General features: G+C 47.0%; 1 protein-coding gene across 6 annotated transcripts in view; it reads left to right on the top strand.

Annotated features, from left to right (window-relative positions):
• Positions 1–24,321, top strand: part of CTBP2 (C-terminal binding protein 2) — a 251,733-nt gene that overhangs the window by 163,677 nt on the left and 63,735 nt on the right. Inside the window, exon 1 of one of the 6 annotated variants that reach the window (XM_046943167.1) lies at positions 1,889–22,426. The exons of the other annotated variants lie outside the window; for them this stretch is intronic. The gene's annotated coding sequence lies outside the window, so the exon portion shown is untranslated. Of the gene's footprint in view, positions 1–1,888; positions 22,427–24,321 lie in introns of those variants that run through there. 6 annotated transcript variants of the gene reach the window in all.

Below are 24,321 nucleotides of genomic sequence, written 5' to 3'. Positions count from 1 at the left end.
GCAGGCATTCCAGGCCAGGCTGGATGTGGCTCTGGGCAGCCTGGTCTGCTGGTTGGTGACCCTGCACATAGCAGGGGGTTGGAACTGGATGAGCATTGCGGTCCTTTTCAACCCAGGCCATTCTATGCTTCTATGAAAAGAAGTGATCCATAGACATGTGAAATTGTGACAGTCAGATAAACTTCCATAAATGAGACATAAGTTGGTTCAGGTGCCTCGCCAGCACCCATCTGGTTGGTGGGGGCAGCTTTGTTTGGGCAGTAATCCATTAGCAATTAGTTAATTAACAGCTCTAGAGGCTGTGATGGATGCTGGAGCAGGAGCCCTTCTGCAGCCTCCTGGCACAAAATTTGCCCTGGTACCTATGGGCATCTCGCTCCATCTTTGTACCGGGCTCACGGAGCAGCAGAGTTGAAGTGTGAAGTTTCTCTTTGTTGTTGTTTGTCTCTTCCTTTCTCTAAGCAAGCTTTTCTTCTTGGCTAATCCTCAGAAGCAGCCCAAGAAATGACATTTATGCATATTTCATAATGTGATTTCTGTAGGCATACGGAGCAAACAAATCAATTTCTCAGCAGCACGCTGTTTAAAAGAAACAGCAACAACCTGTGGGATAAGTTACAGAAGCTGTTAAAATTAATTATAAATGGCAGAAGATATAACATTTTGGGGGAAAAGTGCTAATGTGCGAAGAATAATAAACGTTCAGTAGATGAAAAGGAGCTCTCTGTCATCTGATTATTTAAACTCCATATATTTATAAATATCGTAGCACGTTAAAACAATGTACCGCTCGCTACCAACAGCACATTACCATTTTATTCTGGAATTGCAAACAGCCTCGTCTGCCGTCTCACGTTGCCTTGCTCCTTGCTGTGCAGTTTCCCTGTAGGTCTGTTATGACTCACTAAGCACTCTCGGGAGTGTTCTCTTTTCTATTCTGGAGTATTCTGGGTGCTCAGACCTTAGGAAGCCGTGACCTTTCCTTTGTGGCCATTCAGAAGCAGCTTAACTTCATCTTTTAGGGATGGTCAGAAGGAAATCCTGGTGCTGTTGCTGCCATCACATCTCAGGTCTTCAGCTGCATGCGTTATTCTGGATTTCCAACCAGCCAACACTGGTTCCTATGGTGGTGACAGTGGCCATCGCTTCCCATGTTGCAGGGACTGTTTGATGGTGGCTGTTCTGGTGACTGCTGAAGGACCAAGAAAATGGAAGATCTGCTGAAGCGAGTGTTGGGTGGGTGATCCCAAACCTCTCAGAACAATTGTAGATATATGAGTGTTTGTTGGGGTGCAGTTATTTCCCTTCTGCCTTTTTGCATCAGCAGAAATGCTGCAGTAGATATGGTCAGGCTGAAGTACCTTAATTTTGTTGGGCAACTGATAGAAATCCACTCAAAAAATTTTTTTTTAGTACTGCAGGATGAACTTTCCTCAAACTGCCTCTCCAATGGAGAAGTCAGATCATCAGCAGAAGAAATATTCTCAAAAGAGAAATAAACAGTTAATTTTCAGCTCGCTTTGCCCCAGTGAAGGGGAAATACACAGTAGTGAGGCAGCTCCTGCTCGGGACATCTCCTCCTCATGGGCTTGGAAGCCTGGAAGTGCTCCAGGGCTGCAGCTCAGTTTGCTGGATGGTTTGGTTTGAGTGGATTTGGGTTGTGCAGTTGGCTGCGATGGCACTGGGCAGGACCCCACCATGCCCATCAGCCTCCCCGTGGCTTTGGCAGCTTCGCAGCTTCTCCACGCGACCCTTCCACAACCGAGCCTTTCATTTTTTCCCTTCTCCCGAAGGTGCTGACCTGATAACACAGCGTCAGAACCACTTTGTCCTCATCACCCCTCTGCCCATGCGATGCGATGTGACACCATGTCACTAACATATGTCACGCTGCGCTGCTGCCTTCTCACTCTTCCCCAGCTTGCCGGAGGCCGCGTTGCCTCATGGGGAGCGAGGAGCTCCCGTCTGTGGGTCTCCACCACATCACCAGGCCCTTCTCAGGCGCCACCATGAAGCTTGGCGTGTCCCCATGGGACTTTGGGGGTGGCAGCTGGAGCACACTATGGGCGGCCGGACCGTGGTGGGGTTGGCATGGCCAGGCATCCCCTCCGTGACCCGGTCGGGGTGGTGAGGCTTTATCCCGCACTGAAAAGATGCAGGGTAAGGGAGCGGGGCCATTTGGGCTGAAAGGCAGTTAGATCCAGGTCACTGAGTTCGGGGCGGCTGTGTTTTCTGACAAAGTCTAAAAATGCAGATTCGCAGCAACCTTTGTTAATGGATTCCGACTGCTTGAGTTTCGCACTGAATAATGGCCGGAATTATCAGCGATGGTGACTTATGAGATGTGATTGAATATCTTCCTTTTCCTCGAAATTAAATTGATAAAATGATGTAATATCGCGTTATTTTTATTAACGTGCTTGGGTACCAAAATCTCCACGGAGCTGAAGGTTTTCTTACAATAAAACAGAAGTACTACAATGATGAGGACGCTCAATAAATTCTAAAAATGTGGTATCACATTTTAAATGCAATTCTGTGCATATGGCGAGCGAATGCAATACCTCTTTACCCTCAGGCCGCCCACTTTCATACATTAAAATATTCTATTTAAATGCAGATTTTGATTTGCTGTCTGGCATGGCGTTCAAGTAGGCTAGACAGGAGAAAAGGAAGATGGTCCATGTAGCTTAATTTAATTACGTGTTTCTTTTGGCATGCAAAGATGCCAGCAGGAGTTGTTAGGTATAAAGGCACATGTGTTTAATGATAAAAAAGCGTGAGGTCAGTCTTCTAAAATCTATAAAAGTAAATGCTGGAAAGAGAGTCTGATGTGGTTTTACAGAGTGAATGTGGTGTTGGGTGTACGAAGGTGGGCGTCCTGCCATAGCCTGCTTGGGCCAGGAAGGCTGTTTATGGCCAAGGTCTGTGCAGTTATCTGGTCTGTGTGTGGATCTGCCTGCCGTGGTGCTGGGAGTGCTGCAAGGGGCTCAGGGTGAGGATGAAGGGGGCTCTTTTAGTGCCATCGGGGTAGATGAGCTGTGGGTTTTTGACATGGACGCCAAAATGGTTTATACCCACCTTAGAGGTCAACTTCAACGGGCAAATGTTACACCAGCAAGATGCTTTGAGTGCCACTGAAGTGCTTTTTTGATATGATTTTGTAAAAACCAGGGAAGTTGTGTTTGATTTTGGTACACTTTATCTTTGTTTGTATGTCATCTCAGTTAAAGCCTATTTCCAGAACTCAAAGAATATTTGAATTTCAGTGCCCTGGAGCAAATAGGTTGAGTGGTATCAGAGATTATCAGATTTAATTCATTTATTTTAAATGTAAATTGATTTGAAACCACTGGGAGCTGTTAAATTGTGTGGCAGTTGGCCTTGGTGCCTTGCAGCATGTTATCTCTCCTAGCGTCCATCTCTACCAGCCCCTTCTCCCATCCTTTGGCCAGGCTGCTTTGTTCATCTGGTCTCAAAAGAACTGAATGTTGATGTTGGGTGCTTCTTAGTGTGTCGGCCTTGGGTGTCCATTGGCACTGGAGATACTGCCTGTTCCTCTAACAAACAGCCAAAAATTTTGGCTTTGCTGTCAATCCATCATGACCACATCCCTCACTGTAACCTCTTGGAGCCTGAATTTCTCTCTGTGTCCACCCCTATTTCTCTCCCTTGTTTGAAACGTGCTAATAATGTCATCACTTCATGTATTGATAGGAGAGCCTCATTGGCATTGGTGACAATGATTATTCGCACGGTCCCTCTATAGGAGTGGGCTCAGGACTCTGCGCGTCTCCATGCTCTGCCACCCATCACTTTGGTACAAAATACATGTTTTCAGGGGCTGCATGATTCACCATCAACAATTTACAGTTTCCTGTAAATAGAACTTCAGGGCTATGCCAAATAATGCCAAATGCATATTTTTAAGCCTATGTATAAAATTATTTGATCTCTAAGAGTATAATGTTTGCCAATTTTTCTCTCGGGCAGATAGATATTAAAATCATATTATGCACAGTATGCAGTAGTAAAATTGAAGTCACAATGGAAAGCAATATTATAATTTTTTTCTTTAATTTTCGTCTCAAAGAATGTGTCTTTCTAAAGAAAAGGATATTTGTCTAATATGCTGGAGATCAGTTTGCAGAATTAGATAAGAGATATCCCTATAAACTGTGCTGCAAAGAGAAAGAAAAGCCACAGAAACGCTTGGGACTCAGAACCCATCTATCTTAGTTTCCCACACAATTTGAAACTCCTAATTTCTCAATGGCTGTGAGTGCGAGGACAGCTGATGGGATGTATTACAAGGCGACTGGGTGTGCAGGTACCACTCCTGCATTTGGAAGCCTCATGGAGGACGCTCAATAGATTGTACATCTCTTCCTTTTGCTCACCAATAGGAAGTAGCGCAGGATAAGTAACAGCTCCAGAACCACTGTTAGCCCACATGCAGATGGTGGTGATGGAAATGGGCTGGGACGCGTGGATGTGTGTCTTCTGCAGGGTAAAAAAAGAAAAGAATCTACTTAAATAGGGACTTCAAAATTAGAAGCATTTAGAAATGCCCTGCCATTAAAATAAATTTTAATAGGTAGGCTATAAACAGCTGATTTAAAGCATCCCGGAGAGCGTTCATGACATCGTCTTGAGTGCTTAACTTGGGACTCCTCAATTTCGGACTGATCTGTGTGGCTGTTTTCTTTTCTTTTTTCTCCAAAAGATGGAGGGAGGAGGAAGAAAATCAGTGGAATTGGTTTACGTATTGCTTTAACTACTCTCACAATAGTGAAAAGCTCTCATCAAGTATGTATCAGATTATTTTATTATGCCAACATTAATATTGGAAGCACACACGTAATCTGGAGTCAGCAGGTTCATACACTACTATCTCAACTATCTCAAATTTTCAGGCAAAAGCTGCAAAAATTAATTGGAGGCGTGTAATAGTTTAGAATGTGAGCTGGCTTATGGTAATATAAATTACATGAGGAGAAGACAGTTTTATATACTGAGAGAGGGAAAACTGGTTTACTTTAATGAGAAGAGATAGAAATGTGGTGCTATTTTTTCATTACAGATGCACTCTAAACTGTTTGGACTTACTTGATGAATAGAGTTAATTCTCTGCTACAGTTCCAATAATTCATGTTGCACAGTTTAATGACTTCTAGATAAAAACAGGATTGAAATGTTAATTTCTGTGAAGAAATTGGAGCACTCTCATTCATCAAGCTTTTTTTCTATTAAACTACTAGTTAATTTCACTAAACAAGTCTCTTAGAGATATTTCATGCTACATAGATTCTGGTGTTTCTCACCTGCTTTATTTTACTTCATTACCCATGAGCATTGGCTACTACCGTGAAGTGCCACTGAGATGTAGAAAAATTTCTGTTGTACTTAGTCTACCACTATAATACTTACTTCTTCGACAGCGCACACAGCAGTGGTTGGGCCTTTGCGTGTCTTTTCCAGTGTCTATAAGCTGATACTGGTGAGTGTTCCTGTTTGTTTCTGGTTTGATTTCTTTGTTGTTGTTTGTAGTCCTTACAGCAGCCTTCCCTGGCCACGTGTTTGATGCTGTACTGCTCACTGCTGCTTGGCTTGGCATTACCAGGCATTGCATAGGTGCTTGTTTGTTTCATAAAGCTGCATTCCATATTTGAAGCTGTACGGATCTGTGGTTTTATATTTGCAATATTCTGCACTGTATTTGTGTGGGGATGGCTGGGCCAGCATAGTACCTCCTCACTTGGTATAAACCAGCTTGGTCTTGCCTACTACATCTCAGCTGATAGGACAAAAGGGAATGGCCTCAACTTGCCCCAGGGGAGGTTCAGATTGGGAATTAGAGGTAACTTCTTCTTTGAAAGAGTGATGAGGCACTGACACAGGCTGCCCAGGGAGGAGTAACTGTCCCTGGAGGTGTTCAAGAACCATGGAGATGTGGCACTGAGGGAGATGGTTTAGTAGGCAGTGTTTATGGTAAGTGGACAGCTGGATTTGATGGTCTTAGAGGTCTTTTCCGACTGTAATGATTCTGTGATTCTGTGGGATCGCAGGGCCCGTGTTGCTTGAGGTACCCCAACACTTCCCACCAGATCGGATTGCCCAGGATCCTATCCGTGGCCTTGAGCACCTCCAGGGATGGGGCACCCACAGCTACTTGTGCAGCAGTGCCAGGGCCTCACTGCCCTCAGTACGAGGAATTTCTCCCTGAGATCTGATCCAAATTTCATCTCTTTTAGACTAAATCCATTACCCCTTGTGCTGTAACTACGTTCACTGATGGAAGAGTCACTCCCCATCTTTCCTGTAGTCCTGTTTAGGTACTGAACGGCTGCAACGTGGCTTCCTTGGATCCTTTCCTTCTCCAGGCTGAGCAATCTCAGCTCCCTCATCCTTTTTTTCACAGAAGAGGTGCCCCAGCCCTCTGAATCAGCCTTATGGCCTCCTTTAGACCCACAACCAGCAGCTTCATGTCTTGTTATCCAGTTGTGCTGTGCTGATGCAAGCTGGTTATGCACCACACATTGAGGGCCTCCTTCTTGCTCTTCAAGCCAGAGAGTTCCTCGTTCTTTTTTTTTTCCACAGTTTCCTCCCATATGGTCGATGATGGGAAATGGCAAATGCTGGAGCTTTTGACAGTTTTGCCCGAAGGCAGAGCGATTTTCTGCCCAGTGACATCAGCTCAGCAAACTCAGGGCCTAAAAGCCAAGGCGGCCGCTCTCGGGCCTCTGGGTGGGTGTCAGGGCCAGGAGTGCTGGCCTGGCTTTCTCGTACGGTGCCTCGAGTTGTTTGTCCTGCAAGGCACTTTTGTAAATGGACGTTGTGCCGTATTGTGTGGCTTCGGCATTTGACATTGGATTAAACAAAGTGTCGCGTGTGCGAGGTGTACGGTACAATTATTTTAACCTATTTTCCTTTCTAGTGTGGAAAATCTGCTTGAAATAGGACTTGCTGAAGTCATTGTACCATATACAAAGGGGTTATTAAAATGCACTCTGGAAATAGAAAATAGGATTAGAAGAGACACTTTGGCTTTGAGGCCTTCTCCAGCCGAAAGAAGGCCTCATGGCCAAAATGTCTCCTTTAATCTCATTTTCTGTTTTCTGGTAGGAATTTTATTAACTCTCCTCCCCCCTCGCGCCCCCTGTCTTGCTGCCTGCATGCTTGTAGCACACCAGTTGTCTTCCATCTCCCAGCTGGAGGTCTGGGAGAGGAAGCAATGATTTACCCTTGTGGTAGGGGCATTGCCTTTTATTTGTAGTCCAAAAAAACCCCACACCCAGACAGTTTCTAGCAGTGTCTTGTGGCTACTTGCAGTATTTTCCATTCTCTCAAGATGTGCCACTTTTCTTTCCCAGGGAGGAGCCATGGTGCTCATGTTTTCATTTGTATGGAAACACCTGGAAATCCTAATTATTTCATGTGAGTTGCTCTGTTCTGTGTCTCCGAAGGTAATTTGCCAGTGGGCACCTGTAACGTGTATGTCTCTGTACATCCATACTGCTATGTATTAGTCAGAAATGCAAAAACTATGAGGTATTCTGAAAACTTAATGTGCAGAACGTTTCCTATAATTGATAATTGGAATTTCCTGGATAATGTAATAATATTAAACTGGTGTCTAGTTGCTTTGCAGCTGCCTTCTGCCATATTGGTTCCTCAACAAAGCTTAACATGTAAAAATTTGTGCCCCCCATTAGGAAAAAAAAACCCCAAATCTTGCTGTAATTCTTAATTAGAGTTAATTAATGTATTTCTTAATTAGAGTCTTAATTTTCAACAACGTAGCAAAACAAACTAGGCAGTCCAGAGAGAACCTATCTACAAGAAGCAGTCGTGCTGTTTTTCATATTTCCATGTTTTGAGGGAATCCTGAATGCGTTCAATTTAATTTCTGTAAGTGGGAAGGACAGAATACTTTGGCCATGATCGCAGTGGGAAAATGGAAGGGAAAAAAGTAATCATCTGTTTCACAAGGGGGAAGGATCTGCATGGGGTTTGCAGGCTGGCGGGGGAGGAGAGGCTCTGAGAACCGAAAAGCAGGGAAACGTTTGCAGATGGTGAACCTGCGACATCTCCTGTAGGTTACTCACCAGGTTGAGTAATAACATTTTGTATCTGGAAAACTTGCCAGCGACCAGATCTTAAATGTGAAAACCGTTCGAGTGTTTACAGGGGGAGCCTCAGAATCATTTCCATCGGGACCATTTGCCACACTTGCACCTGAGTGCCAACGTGGGCATCCAGCAGTGGCATTTGGGCTTCCTTGTAAGATGTGTGCTCAGGACTGTCATTCAGATGTCAGCGAGGTAAGTCACACAGCCCTGTTCCCCGCGGCGCGGGGACTCACGCTGACGTGGTGATTCACTCCAGAAGGATATTTTTTTTTCCCCAATCAAAAGTCAATGTTCCAAAAACCCCGAGATGTTGGCTCAGATTGCCGTGCTCAGAAAGGACGCGAGCGGTCAGCCCGAAGCCCTGTAACAAAAGGTTAATTTTTCTCCCCTGACGTACTGCTGACTAAGTCAAACCCCGACCACGGGTCCGTTTGCTGTTCTGTGTGTTTCCAGCGACTGCTTCAGACATCCGTGATATCAGTTTTGTGTCTCTTGGCAACAGATTGGTTCTGGCACCCCGAGGACAGGGTGAGCTGGCATTCTTGAACTGCCAAGAGACACAAAGCAGATATGCGGGCTGCTCAGTGCCTTTCTGAAAATGCTTTGAAACACATTTTGGTGCAATATCGTGTCTTTTTGAAGAACGACCTTTTGTGTGCGTGTGGTTTTGTTGTTGCTGAGGCCGTCCTCCCCAGTGCCCACTCCTCGCTTTGTTTGCAGCATGGCCGCTCCCGCTGCCCTTTGCGGATGGCCGCGTCCTGCTGGCCTGCTGCTCAGCCAGGGGCGATGCTTCCTCGTGGAGCTGCATGCGTTCCCTTTTCCCTCTGTGCAGACAGCGAGAGCTGCTGGAAGCACGAGATGAAAGCATTTCGTTCTTTCTTCTGCACCCACCTGAGAAGGAGGTGGCAGTCCAGTGCTTTGTTGATGTGTTTTCCTCTGCAAAGAAATACATATATATATATATCTAAAGAGGTGTTTTCCTAAAATCCTAGGGCTGATGTCTATTAGATGATCTTGGCAGAGTCTTAAGTGCCTTCTGTGTGTAGCCAGGACAAGTGATGAAGCCATTTACGATAATTTATAATGCACAGCCCAGCCAAAAATCTGTTGTCATTCAATCACCGAATTAAATAAGTGTCATCCTACCTAGCTCAGAAATCACCATTTTCCTATCCCAAATCATAGAATCATTAAGGCTGGAAAAGACCTCTGAGGTCCCCAGCCCACCCCCACCGTGCCCACTGCCCACGTCCCTCAGTGCCACATCTGCACGGCTCTGGAACACCTCCAGGGGTGGGGACTCCACCACCTCCCTGGGCAGCTGTGCCAATCCAGTTATCCAATTTAACTTTCCAGACTTGTAGTGCTGGTATGTGACAGATGAATAAGTAGAAATCCCATCTTCTTTTTCTCCGTGATATCAATGCTTTTGCAGGTCTGAACTTTTGCAGAGAGGACAGAAAAATAATAATGGAAAACTACAGAAAAAATTCTTGCTTGCCAAGCCCAGATGTACTAAAAGATGCGCTGCAACCTGCTTGAGATGGAAGGGGGCACAGGAAGGAGAGGACACCTAAAAGGCAAAAATATGTGCAGTGTTGATGTTTTGAATGTGGTGTCCGTGTACTTGTGTGAATTGGGCAGCAGAGCCGAGCCAGCAGCGAGGCAGAGGCTGCGGTGGTGTGCTGGTGGGCAGCTGTGCTTGGAGGGTCTTCCCCCATCCCAGTCTAGTCTCAGCACATGTGGGCATTAGCAGTACGTCCATTCCCCCTGTGTTAACTTGCAGGTTGAGTACCCTGAGTACTGAGTTAATTTACGTTTTCTGCTCTTTGTTATATTTGCAAACCACAGAGTTTGACGGTCGTCTTCCAGTTCTGTGTTCCATTGAGAACACGTGGGAAGAGCTCAGCAATCAGCTTGCTCTCTCTGCACCTCGAGATGCTGACCATTGGATGCCCTTGTGCTTTATTCCTCTCCATTGTGTTATATGCTGAAGGCTGTTTATTTAGACGTGTATGTAGCCAGTGGTAATTTCAAGGAGCCAGGTTTTTAAAAATACATACACTTAAATGGTGATGGAACCCATAAAAAAAAATCTATTTAAAGTCAATTGTATGCGTGAAGAAGTCAACAAACAAAAGGGCAGAGACAAGCATATCAGCTTTAATTTAGTACTGGATTTCCTTTGACAGGAGCCATTTAGATAGAGGGCAAAAAATTATCTCACTGAAAAAGGCAATGATTGATCACATGTTGGTAACTGAATCAAGTCTGCAAAAAAGAGAGGCGATTAAGGGACAAAGAGGAATTATCATATTACAATGTTGCTGCCTGTCAAGCCTCCCTTGTGTTGTGCATTCATGTGTCACGTTGTGACATTCGATCAGCTCAACTCCCTGGGACAAAGGGATGGTAGTTAAAAATCTTTAAGTGCTGTGTGGAATTCTGCTGGAAGTGTAAATCTGGGCTCTGTCCGCTGGTGGGGATCTTCACGCCCACAAGGAGGGATGTGCAGGGCCTGGCTGGCAGCTCACGAGCAGATCTCACAGCAGTGTGTTTCTGGCACCCGCTCGGTGTGACTCTGCTGGCCAACACTGGGCTGCTCTGAAGGCAAAAGGCATTCATAGACCTTCCTGAAAAATGGGTGGTGTCATTTATATATTCGCTGCAGCTAAAAGCTATAACTGATGACCAGATGACCTTTAAAGGTTCCATGGCTCTATGACTCTGTGCTCAATTTTGGCACTTTTGGCTATGGGAGGGGCTGCCAGTGGGCCCATCCATCCCAGCACACAGCCACTGCTCCCTGTGGCACAAATCTGTGTGTATTTTTTTTAATCATACATCAGCAGAGCAGTGGATTTAAAGCAACCTGGCTGCACTGAGGCAGGTGGATCGGCGTGAAGAGCACGGCAGAGCTGAAGTTGAGCAGATGAGGACCACAGGGGCAGATGAAAGTCAGCACTGACAAATGCACGGGAAGGAGAGGTCTGGGCTCCCCGTGCTCATTGCTGGCTTTTCAATGAACTGAAACCACTTGGGAAAGAGACCTGAGGGTCACTGCGGACAGCTCAATGAAGACATCTGCTCAGTGTGCAGGCGCAGGCACAAAAGATCAAACAGGATGTTAGGCCATCTGAAGAATGGGTGAGAAAATACCGAAAATATTATAATGCTCTTACGTCCACAGCATTCTGATCTGGATATTGTGCTGAGTCGGGCACGGGAAACCCCCTGAGCTTTGAGAGGCAGGAGGCTGAAATGGCAAAGGAATAGAATAACTTCTGTGTAAGGAGAATTGGAAAGATTGGGAGCATTTAGAAAGATCATGTGAGTAAGAGGATTCATCCGAGAGGTTTTATAAACTAATGCTTGACATATTTAACCTTTCCCAAAATACGAGAGCAAAGGAAAATCCAATAAAATCAGAAGCGTGCATTTAGCAGGGTCACGTTTTCAGAGCAGCACTTGCAGAAATGCCCGAGCTGGTGCTGGCCCTGGCTGCAGTGACCCTGCTGATGCCATTGGATGTGGCATTTCAATATCTCACTGCCAATGAGCCAGTTTTAGTCCATTTGACACCTTCTGACAGTGAGTACTGAAAGTGCTTCTTATACCATTTTGGAAATAGGCTCCATCACAACGTGTTCCCCCTGCTGCCACCGTCCTGCTGAGAAACCAAAATGTTGTTGAGTCGAGTTCAGCTTGTCTCTCTTCTTCTGGAGCACAGGACTTCACTCAGTCGTGTTTTCACCAAATTCACTGCTGCCACTTGACCTGGAGAAATGCTTGGTACTGTCCAGCCTTGATGCAGGTGGTAGGAGTCCTTGTGTGGTCAGATGAGTTGGGGTTAGGGTTGGGGTTGGGGTTGAAGTTAGTGTTGGGGTTGGGGTTAGTGTTGGGGCTGAAGTTAGGTTTAGCCTTGGGGTTAGCATTGGAGTGAGCATTCAGGTTGAGGTTAGTGTTGTGTTGGCGTATTGAGGCTAGTGCTGGAGTTAGGGTTAGATGGTATGTGTGTTCCAAGCAGTCCGGGCTGTTCTTCTTGTACCCTTATTGGGGGGAGCACATTGCACACACATCCCTCATACTCGCACTTCTTCCCAACTCAAAAAGAGTTCCTGAACCAGGAGAGATGATTAATGCACAGAGACTGAAGTGTTGCTGGCTTTATAGAATTTCAGTTCCTCAGCAATATGGGCTGGCTGCCATGAGAAGAGGGTACTGTGGGAGTTTATCGGAATACAAAATGCTGGAAAGAGTCAAATTTTACATTTTAATTTGTCCAGTGTTTTTCAAATAAGGATACTAAATGGGTATATTTAAAGCAGTGTTACCTCGGGAAAAATATTTATTTGACAGGGTCACTGTGAGTTCACTAGTACAATTCTGGGACAGCATAATATTGTCTGAAGTGAAGATGGAGAGAACACCTGCTGGGTTTAAAGCCCTGTAAAGCTGTTCCAAATCTGAGTGTGGCCACTGCAGTCCTGTGCAGCTGTGGTCTGAGGTGGCTTCCTATGCAGACAAACCTTTAGTGGCTGCGTTTTGCTGTGGTATCTTAGAAACAACTCTTTTCTTTAATGTTTTTTAATAGCAAAGATGTAAGCAGGGTGCTTGTGCTGCTCTACTGGCGTGACCCTGGTCCGTCGGCACAGCGAGATGTGGTCTGGGAGTCATTGAGGAGAGGGCAGGTGCTGATGCACTGGCTGTATAATCACATCGGAGACTTAATCAGTAAAAGATTAATTAACATCATCTAATACATATAAAACCTGTAGAAGCAGAGCTCTGTGATACGCTGGAGGGCTTCATCTGGGGGACTGATGGTGGAGCACGGGTTTAGGCTGGGAGTTATCCTAGGTGGGTGATGCCACGTGGCCCACGTATGTGTGTTCACTCCTCACCACGGTCTGATCAGGTGAGCGCGCACCTGGCCAGAAGGGTCCCATCCTGTTTGGTGCTAACTGCGTGCTTGTTTGCTTTTACCACTGCCCCGCTCTTGGGGCATGGCAACAAAACCGTGCTGCTCACACAGCTCCTCCTCGGGCACGCTGCAATTAATATTAACCCCGTATTGCTGCACAGTTCACACTGTATTTTTCAAAGCTTATGCACTAAGCACGGTTCTTTGCCAAGGATTGAGAGTGCAGAATGTGATGCTTGGCCAGCAGCGACAGGTTTGCTTGGAGGCAAACAGCCCCCGGTACCCTGCAGCTGATGGTTTTGTGCACTGCTCCTTCCAGAGCACTGCTTATCCTTGGGAATGGGTTGGCAGTGCAGGGAGCTGTGCTGTGCAGGGAGCCAAGCAGCAGAGCCCAGGCTGGATTTCAGTGCCAAGCCCGATGCTTTGTGCCCAAGAGCTGGATGCTGCCGGCTCGGTAAGCAGGTTAATGCTTGCTGGACTCCGGTGAGTAAACAGCTTGGTCAGTTCAAAGCAAACAGAATTCCAGTTTGCTCTGAGCTGCCCCCAAATGATGCCTCTTGTGGTTTTCCTCCTGGAGCTTTGGGTGCACATCCTCTGCTTGAGGTGTCACGGTTGGCTGGAGCTGCGTGCTTGCAAAGTGAGAGAGCTCCAGGTGACAAGAGACAAATCTGTTGCTGTCAAGGCATCTACCATGGGAGGGTTTGCATGCCGAATGTCCTCTGGATAGAGGTTTGTCAGATGCTTCATCTTTGTCCAGGATTTTTTCACATTTCCATCCTGTAATCTGGACCCATGCAGTCAGGCTTACAGAGGCTTTTGGAAGCGAAGCGTTTCCAAAACCGAGAGTCAGCAGGTGGCTGGAGGCAGGTCTGTGCTGCCTCGGTCACTGGGCTTGGCTCACGCTTCCAACATTAAGGCTCACTCAGTTCTCAGAGAAAGAATTTGTATAGAAGGAAATAAAGAACCAGGAGTGGCTGGAGATGAGGCAGAGGGAGAGAGGATGTTGCTGGTTTGGTTGCTCCTGTCTCATGGTGGGCATGGCTCTTCCAGTTGCTCTTCTCATCACCCTTAAAGATGCTACAGTGTGTTTGAAAGAGCAGGGAGGCACAAAGCCATCCTTAGTGCTGTCTGCAATTGCATTTTGGTTCCTCAGTTGTCACTGTTTTCCAGTGACGGGTGTAAAAAATAAAGCGCACAACAGTTGTATTTGTGGGGATGCAGAGGTGATGTGTGTGAATGTACCTTTTGTTGTAGTCATTTGAAAGACACCTATTAAGTATCGCTGCATTTAGTTGTAAAAAACATGCTGAAATGGAGGCTACGGGAATGTGAAGACCACAGAAATTCAGCTGGTATCTTCCTTCAGAGCTGCTGAGCCTGGGACCCATGTTAAGAAGGACAAAGGGGAAGGCATTAAAGGTGAAGGTCTGTGAAGACAGAGGAGACCAACCACAGAAGTGCTGGCACTGAAGGGAAGCCTGCAACACTGCATGGGTGAGGTAGCCTTAAAATGCCTTGCTGCGTTGGTCAGTGTTGGTGTGGTCCAGAAGACCTGGAGCATCATGAGCTGCTGTGCTTACAGACATGGTTGGTGTCCGTAGCTCCTGGTGCTCAGCTTTTGGTCTTCCTGGGGTCCCCCGTTACTTCCAGGTGAAGCGTAGATGCGCAGCCCAGCCCTAGGAGTAATTCATGTGCACGGAGCGTGGCTCAGGCCTGTCTGCTCCCGCACTTTCATAGCCAGGGGTAGAAAATTCCCACCAGCGTTGGCCTGGGAAATGTTTTTTACAGAAATCTCTGAAGCTTTCTAACTGCTCTGCCCCTTCGTTCTCAAGTCGCTATCTTTTATCGTGAGAGCTCTGCTGTGTGGATAACTATTGAGGAAACTCCCCGAGGCTGCTGAGCAGGAATCTGCTTTAATGACAGAGATGCGTCCAATTTTTAAGCAAAACAGCCTGTAAACTGTGCCATCAGCTAACAAGTACAGGATCCCTGCTGTGTCCTGTGTGGGATCCTGTGGTATTTTTATTTCCAGGGTGATACCCTCCTGGTAGCATGTGGAGCTACAGCTGGGCCGCCAAGGAGCATCCTGCTTTGGGAAGATGAACAGAGAATATGTTCCTCAGGATTGCCATGCCTAATTAGCCTTGAGTTCTGGTATTAGGAGATGTTAATGAGCTGGAGCATATAAACTAACCACAGGAAAAAGAAACCCTTTTAATAGCTACACCAGTGGTAAAGTTGCGGTGCTCCATGGGGTTGGAGGAGCCATCGGGACGTGGCCATGGCCACAACGACCTGCTCCCAATGAGGCACTGCTTGGTGCCCACACTGAGGAGCAGCCATTTGCTGTGCAGTGATCTGATTAGCACGGAGATAGGTGGGTTTTGTTCTTTTACTTCGAGTGCAAATGAGCACTCTATCTAATATTGCGTATAGCTTCCATTATGCATTGCCTGCTCATATTTGTATGTTGTGCCCCATTTCCCTTTGGGTTGCCTTTTTTTTTGCCTTTTCTTTTCACAGTGAAAATAGAGTAAAAGAGAAGAGATCTAATCCTTTTGCAGTTCTGTATCAGCGTTCAGAGAGGTCAGGGAAGTTCATTCTTCCTGCTTCCTTTTGGCCCACTTAGCATTTTTGTTGGAGGCAGGTGGACACGTTGCACTTCATTCTCTCTCCTTTCCACATGCCTCCATCGTGACACTGCTTTTCCATACCAACCAAGTGTTCTAAGCTGAGGTGTGGCAATGTAAGGCGTGGAAAAAAATATTCTGTTTTGTTTCTTCTTGCCACTTTGAAACTGCTTAAAACAGACGTGGGAAACAAACAAACCAACAACAACAACACAGCTTGCCAGGCTCTTAAGTGAATTGGTAGTATTGAAGAGGGAAGTTGGAGAGGAGCCAGCACAGAACCCCTGGGTAGGCAGGGGAAGGGCTAATGTAGAATCACAGAATCATTTCTGTTGAAAGAGGCCTTTAAAGGCCCTCTGGTCCAACCCCCTGCAATGCACACGGACACCCACAGCTCCGTCAGTGCACAGAGCCCATCCCCTGACTTTGGGAGTCTGTAGGCATGGGGTACCACCACCTCTCTGGGCAGCCCGTGCAGTGCCTCATCACTCTTCTTGCCATCAACTTTCCTGTCCAACCTAAATCTCCCTTTTAGTGGCAAGGAACAACTCAGGTGGGGGAGAATCACTGAGGTGTGGATGTAAATGGGAGATGTTTGCTACAGGGCCAGGGAGGAATGGTGCGTGCTGCTCACTCAGCTGTAGCCACGATGGCACAGGAACCATACGGCTGTTGTCTATCAGCACAGATTCACTGTTGGACATCAGAGAAGGAAGACATATATATATATTTATATATATATATATAATATTTGTCTAAGGATAAATGATTCTCTGATTCTGTGAAATGTAAAAAAATTTAAGTCATTCCAAATAATAGAAGGAAGAGGAAAAAAAGACATGGGAGAGAATACTACAGTATGTTCATTCTTTTAAATATGTCTGGCATCTTTTTTAAATGCTTGGGGATGAAGGACTGCATTGGTCTGATTACAAAGTACCACAGAGCCCACATGTAATAGTGAAAGAAACCGCTCGTTTTCTGACATCCCATAATCTTGAGCTCTGGAAGCATAGTATCAGCTATTCCCCAGCCTATGGATGGCAACCAGCTTTTTAAGTAATGGGCCAAATAATGATTGCAGATGCTATAATCAACATTTTTGTTAATGATTTACAGTTCCGTTTGCAAAATAATTAGTTCTGCAGAGCTCCGTGGTACAATACAAGAGGAACTCACTTCGTGGAGCCTCAAGAGAATGGAAACTTCTGAGCCCAAGGGGTGCAGGGCAAGCCCTGGGGTCTCAACCGTGGGGTTATTATAACCTGACAGGCATGAAAGGAGCTGAAACATCAGCATGGACTCACGCTATGACACAGGGGTGCTGGGAGGAACCTGCCTGGTTCCCAGTGACACCTTAGGGTGGTTGGTCTGGTGAAACGTCTCAGTGGGAGCACAGAAGAGCTGCTCCCAAAAATGGCAACAGAAGGGCAGGAGAGGAGCACATCCCTTTGTTGAAGGAGAGTGATTTTCACGCTCCTTTCCATGCAGGGATAACTTGAGGATGGGGACCACTCGGGAAACCATCTGGGCTTCTTCCAGCAGCAAATCAGAAGGGGGTCCTCAATCCCAAACACCCAGTCCATCCTCATAGCGGGACATGTGAGTCCTGAGAGCTCTTGAAAACCTCTTGGAGGAGTGTGCTCTGCTCCTGCCGTGGGGAGAACAGCGGTGCCCATCTCTTCCCCGCGTGGTCAGGATGGGGCTGGGTGCAGGCGGGTGCATTTCCTCGTTGCTGCAGCTCCTGCCATGCCGGGCAGGGCTGGCGTAGGTTCCTCAGTCTGCTTTGTCTGTTTAGGTTTTCAGCTCAGGAGCTTGGCACAACATGGCCCCGGTCTCAGCGGCAGATGCCAGATGCTGCCAGAGTACAAAGAAATAATGAAAGTAACCCAAAATGTGTGAGTCAGCAATAGGTGTGATGGGGGTGCTTCTTTCCATACTGCATCCACTCTGCTTCCAGCTTCTCCTTTCTCCCCCTCTGTTCTTCTTCCAGCTGCATTCTTTTTGTCTTTATTTTCTGCCTCCTGCCAGGCGCCGTGACCACGCGGTGGGAGAACGTGGTAGAGGAACCCTACAGCTCTGCTAACCTGCGAGCTCTTTCTGTTTTGCTTCTGCACAGAAATTCCCTGGTACCCTCAGCACCATTAGTGCCCTCCTGGCAGCTTACGTTTCTTCCAGGGAAATTCGGAGCCATTCTTCTTTCTGTCTCTAAACACAAAGCCGAGCACTGGTGTCACTGCAGAAGTGCTAACCGCAGTCACAGCCTCTTTGAGGAATGCTGAATTGCTTTAGTTCCGTATTGTGAGTTGCTAATTTTATTTCCTCCTACCACTATGTACAGTTTCTATAGTTGTGGAGGTCACTGGAGCTTTGTAAGCGCAGCCAAAAGTGTTTTAAATAGTCATCCTGCAGCACAGCGGTGCCATCAATCTCCCATGCCATTATTCCATCTAGAAGGTTGGGTTTGATATCCATTTTCAGACTGAAAGCAAAATCAGTGGCAGGCTGCCACAGCCCGTAAGGCACAGAGGGTGGGACCTTCCTGAAGGTTTCCGTGAGCGTAATGGCGTTACCTGTTGGCTTGGGATATTTCTGAGCGAATCGAGAGCTGCTGGCAGCCAAATGGTTTCTGGAGAGGGTCTTTCATCCTTAACTGCTATTCTTTTATTGTTTCATTTCCAAGGCTACTCCGTAGTCGGGCTCTAATAATGATTAGAATTTTTTAATTGGAGTCTCACAAGCTTCAGTTACCAGCTTGCCCAGGAATACTTTGCTTTTTGGCTCATATATATGCCCATACATATATGTGTGCGTATATAGGGGAGCAAAAAAAAACCCACAGAAAATAATAGCGGAATGTAAGTCTGCGGCATGTTGAATTAATTTCCTGTTCCACTTCTGCATCAGCTAACCAGACAAATAACCAATTTGTTAAGGGCTCTGCTACTTCCTCCCATCACTTGCTCACAATGCACTCCTTACATTTTATTTCCTGGTTTTTCCATTTCAGTTCCTCGAGTCCCCCCGGGCCCCTGGTGCGGCTGCCATCCCCGCTCACCCCACTACCAGCACCCAGCCCGACGGTGCTGCTGTGTCTCATTAGTGCCCACTCTTCCCCCATTGGCTGCTGCTGCTCCAAGCAGGTTCCCAGTTTATTGAGTTGTTTTGGTCACATCTGGGAGCGCAGAGATGGGAATATTGCCATGGCATGGAGGAGGGAGCGGGGCTGCCAGCATCGGGTGTCTGCAGCGGCACTGGGATGAAGCAATCCTAGCAGGCAGCTTTTAGTGATTTCCTCTCCCACCACACGATGGGTTCGTTCAGAGGCTGGCACAGCACCGTGTAGCTCAGTGCCATACAGCTTTCCGCACCATCCAGTGCATTTTGTGGGTTTATGTTTGTGTTCAGGAAATCGATTCAGAAGGAGGAAAGCACTTGGTTGGATGCTGTGCTGGGGACATCTTTCTGGAGGAACGGGCAGTGGGAGAAAAAACACCCAACAGCTCTGCGTTTATAGGCACGCTGCCTCAGCTGCCAAACTGTCCCTTGTATATGCACAGAGCTATAGGAGGGTCTGTAAGGGAAATAAAGATGTGGAATTGGAGACTTCTCGAGTAGAAGTTACGGAGGGCTTTCCGAGTGCTCTGATGGATAGGGATGGAAGTGCATCAATTCAATCACAGCATTGTATAGTGCATGATAAATATTTGATGAGTACAGCCCATCATTTAGTTAATACACAGCACGGGGCAGATTCTGCTCTTGGATACAGTGCATGCGTTTATGACTGTGCCTACTGCATGAGTCCAGTCCTGTGCAGGGGGACAGCGTTTGGTCCAAATGCTGCAAGGTCTGCGTGTGAAACATGGGAGCATGGCATAAGAAGACTGTAGGTTATCAGCACAGCAGTGTGTTACTGCAGCAACTGCTGAGACCCAGCAGCATTTCTGGTTTGACCATAAAAACACTTTGGCCTAAGGCTGGGTTTTGATAAATGCAATGAATTAGGCTATTTTGTTTCTGGTGATACAGGGTTATGTGTGTTTCCAAACACAGCGCAGCCTCAGCTGTCCAAGTGAAAGGAGGACAGTGCTGTTGTGTAGGCTGAGCTGTGACACGCACAACTGGTTAAAGAAGCTCTGGGCTTCTAACAGAATGTTCATGAATGGGAGTTATTTGTGGATTCCAGGAGTTTTTGCAGATGTTTGCTCTGCACCATGCATGCATTTCTGGTGGGAACAGAACTGGAGCTAGCAGATTCTGAGCAAAAGGTCAGCGAGGAGCAGTGGACAGGAGCCCCCGGTGCTGGGGGGGACAGCATCCTCTGAAGCAACTTTATGGAGGAGCTAGTGAAACAGAAAGTTTTACATCTTTTTTTTTATTATTATTATTTGATTTCTATTTTCCTGTTTAATGCTGTGTGGGGAAGCCAGAGAGGCAATGGGCAAGTAGGAGGAACCGTGTGAAAATGTGTTCTTTACAGAGAGAGTGGTGAGGTGCTGGAACAGCTGCCCAGAGAGGCTGTGGATGCCCCGTCCCTGGAGGTGTTCAGGACCAGGTTAGATGAAGCCCTGGGCAGCCTGGGCTGGTACCAGATCTGGGGGTTGGTGACCCTGCCTGTGGCAGGGGGATGGAACTTGATGATCCTTGGGGTCCCTTCCAACCCAGTCATCCAATGATAAAAGTGGCAGCAGAAACTTCAGCATTTCCTGGTAGTTATTTGTGAGATCTTTGTCTAGCTCCCGCAGTAATTTCTACTTTCTGGTTTCCCTGCTGTCACCCAGTAACAGCCATAATGGAGGGAGATCCCAATAACAAAAAGAAATGATCAAATTGTTTTGAATGGTGCAAAGGAGAAGACATAATGAAGTCCAAATAAGCTGCGATGCCCCATCCCTGGTGGTGCCCAAGGCCATGGATGGGCCCTGGGCAGCCTGAGCTGGTGGGGGCAGCCAGCTTACAGTGGGGGTCAGTGCTGGGGAATCTGAGAGGTCCCTTCCAACCCAATCATGCTGTGATTCTTCAATGATTCCTATTCCCTGCTTTAGCTAAGTTAAAATGTAACCTCATCATCAGTTTCATTAGTTCTAATAGATAAAACTCAGAGGCAGGCAGATGTGGTTGGCCAGAAGGCTGCCCAGGGAGTGGTGGAGTCACCCACCCTGGAGATGTTCAAGAAACGTTTAGGTGTTGTACTGAGGGACATGGATTAGTGAGAAATGTTGATAGTAGGTGCACGGTTGGACTGGATTATCTTGGAAGTCTTTTCCAACCTTGGTGATTCTATGATTCTGCCTGAGATTCCTGTGCTTGCAGATCTAAATTTGAGTGGCTCTTTGTGTCCCTTCATGTGCTTGCCCCTCCGGGATGTTTTTGGGGCGATGTCTGGTACAGAACTGCTGGGTTCTGTGAGTTATGGGGTAATCGTTCCCTGTCAGGTGCTGTGAGAGTGGAGCTTACTTGACGAGAACTCCATCTGAAGGATGGTAGTTTCACAGGAGACACTCAGAGGATTGCTCGGCCTCTTGCTGGCCGCTCTGCTGACCTTGTGAGACTGGTGACTAACAGCAGGGCTGGAAAAAGGATCTCAGAGGCATTCTTCTGCACGAGTGTGATGGTGCTTTTGCTCCGTGTGGCATTACTGGCAACTTGGGGCTTTCCTAGAGGGAGGTGAGGGCTGCTGTGTGGTACGGCTCTCTAAGCATTGCCTGAACCATTCCCAAACCCAACCAGTTGGGATCTGCACTGGGAGCGTCTCCAGTTGAGCCTTGCTGGCTTTACACAGAATAAAATCCCTCTGTCACTGTTGTATTCATGTATGTGCCTCACTTAGTACTGCAGCTTACTGAGCGCATGGATCAGTCCCAAGACTTCAGCCTGCTCAGCTCCGAGGACACCATGGCTCCAGATGGTTTGGGGTGATAGTGTGGTGAAGGTGTATTAGGGCCATTTGGCATCCTTGCCACCTCTTGCATCTCTTTTAGCAAATAATTCAGTGCAAAGTCTCTGAAGAAAATAAGCGAGGCTGCGGCTCTGGAAATAACTTGCTGTGCCTCCCATTGTTACCCCCCTTTGTTGTTTTTATTTAAAAGAAGAATCACTCTTTTTACAGATTTATTGCCCCAGCCTGGCTTAAAAGAGAAGGGGACAGAACAATCAGCGGTGATTTATTTCTTTAATGCATTTTAAATAAGTAGACCCCCAAGAATGAAGCAATGGTGCATAATTACACTGCGCCGGTCGCAAAACTCGGGCTGTGCCTGCCGCCAGCTCTTAATTTAACACCTGGCCAGCCTAAGTGAGTGTGCTGCTGGGGCTGGGAGCTGCAGCTCGCTCCAAGCTGTGCAAAGGCTGTTCTCTGGTGGCAGTTTCTCTCCTTGTGAGCAGGTTCAGCTTGTGTCAGTGCCCTGTTCCTGCCTTGGCACTGTGCTTCAGGAGCATCCAAAGCTCCCATGTCTGCCCGCTGCCCCCACCCTGTGCTGGGCCCTGAGGAACTCCTGCCTACATCGCTGTCTCCTCAATTAAAGCAAGCACAATGAGTTTGAATGTTACATTTCCCCTGCATGGACCTCCTGATGATTTCTGTGTTTTTTACATTTGCATTTTCCTGTTTTTGTTTAGCTTCTTCAGCTTTATCACTTCCCCGCTGCTGACTAAAGGAGCTGCACAACAGGGGAAAGTGTGACTAACTCGCTGCCTGCACGGGGGAAAGAGTGAGACTGGCTCTGCACATGCTGCTGGTAAATGCACAGAGTAAACAGAATGGAAAAGTGGAGAAAAACAGCTTTTTTTCCTACATTCTCTTTTTTTCTATAGCAGTGTTAGTCACTTCTTCCAGCAAACACAGGTTAAAGCAACTTCCATCACAATAAGATTTCTTGCAGAAGCAGCAGTACCCCCTTCAAATGTGTGCTTCCTGCTGAGGTACTTTGCTGTAAGTTGGGAGGAAGACCAGAAAATGTTCTCCTTCTCTTCTCATCATTCCGCTTTGTTTTGCAGCACGTCCTGTAGGTGTGGTGGTGCCGCTTCCCTCGTGCCATAGAATCATAGAATGGCCTGGGTTGAAAAGAACCACAATGCTCATCCAGTTCCAACCCCCTGCTGTGTGCAGGGCCGCCAACCAGCAGACCAGGCTGCCCAGAGCCACATCCAGCCTGGCCTTGAATGCCTGCAGGGATGGGGCATCCACAGCCTCCCTGGGCAACCTGTTCAGTGCGTCACCACCCTGTGGGTGAAAACCTGGCCCTGGTCCTGGGGTCACATCATCCCTTCACGGAGTGCCCCTGCAGAGCTGCTCTCGTATTTTTCTTCTGAGCATCCCAGCATGGCTTTGGGAGGAAGGGGAAATCTATTTGTGTGTAAATACAGCGCCGCGATGTTTATTTAGTGTCTTTGTTTACTTTGAAAGTTAGTCCCATGCTAATGAATTTATAAAACCTACATTATCCATAAAACTGTCACTGGAACAAAATTTAGTAATAACTCAGGTAATGTATTTAAACCACCAGTGAGTTTGCTCTATCCGTGAGTTGATAAATCGTACGGCTTCATTTGCTAGGAATCAGCAATTTTATGTGGCAATTAATTTTAATGGCAACGGGGAGCCAAAGGACTACATTTTTTTTTTTTTTTTTTTTACCCTTGCTTTTCTGCACGTTGATGGGAATATCCTGGTGGTTAACATTCAGACTGTGGAACGAGGAAGCAATGTGTGCACAGTGCTTGCTCTGCACAGTGCTGGCTGAGCCCCGCTGTGGGTGTCTGGGCGCAAGGCATGTCCGAGCAGCAGCCCCTGACGTCTGTCCCCAGGATGTCTGTGCAGGAACTTGCTGCTTCTTGCTTTCAGTTGTGTACATTGCTGTCAGAAGCCATGAACTCAGGGCAGGGGCTGGAAGCCGAGTGCTGCTGAAGCGCTTTGGGGCCAATTTTACCCTCTTGGTGTCTGATACTCACTGTGGAAAGGTCCTGATGTACACTGGGCTGCAGACCTGTGTGTGGTTGTGTGGTATCCTATCTGTATCTCATCATTCCCATCAGTGACACCGATGGGTTCCCAGCAGCATACAGAGTCCAGTGTAGTTCCCCTAATGCTGAGATACGTCTTGTTGCAATAGAAACCAGTGAGGGTGGTAATTTTAAGGGGATTTATTTATGATGTGATCGGGTAACATCCATACCTTGGTTTTTGCCCTCTGTGAAGAGCAAGCAGAGCTGTGGGGAGGATTTTGGTGTAAGTGACCTTAGAGCCACCATTGGTGGCCCATCGGTGCGCTTTGGACATCATCTGTATTAGAACTTTGTCAGCTCCCAGAGAGGACGATGGCCCCAAAATGAGGTTGGTTGAAGTTATGAGCAAGGTCGTGAACCTGGCGGAAATTTCATTTTGTCCAATATTTATTCTGCTGTTTGGGGTTGCACGGAGTTACCGGTCTGTAAAATGAGGTCGCAGCCAGAAAAGAAAGTTTGGGAGCTGCTGCTTCGGAGCCTGGGTTGAAATTAATTATTTGTATACCTTGGAGGGTTGTGCTGGTTTTTAAACAAGACAGCTGGGTTAGAAAAACAGTCTGAATTCATTGTGAAATACGTTGTGTGATGGCCAGCTTTTGAACCTTGCACTCCCTCGGTGCTCTACCAA

This window comes from Gallus gallus, chromosome 6, assembly GCF_016699485.2.
Source record: "Gallus gallus isolate bGalGal1 chromosome 6, bGalGal1.mat.broiler.GRCg7b, whole genome shotgun sequence".
Classification (NCBI taxonomy): Eukaryota; Metazoa; Chordata; class Aves; order Galliformes; family Phasianidae; genus Gallus; species Gallus gallus.
The sequence above is the reverse complement of the archived record's forward strand: the minus strand, read 5'-3'. Positions and strand labels throughout refer to the sequence as shown.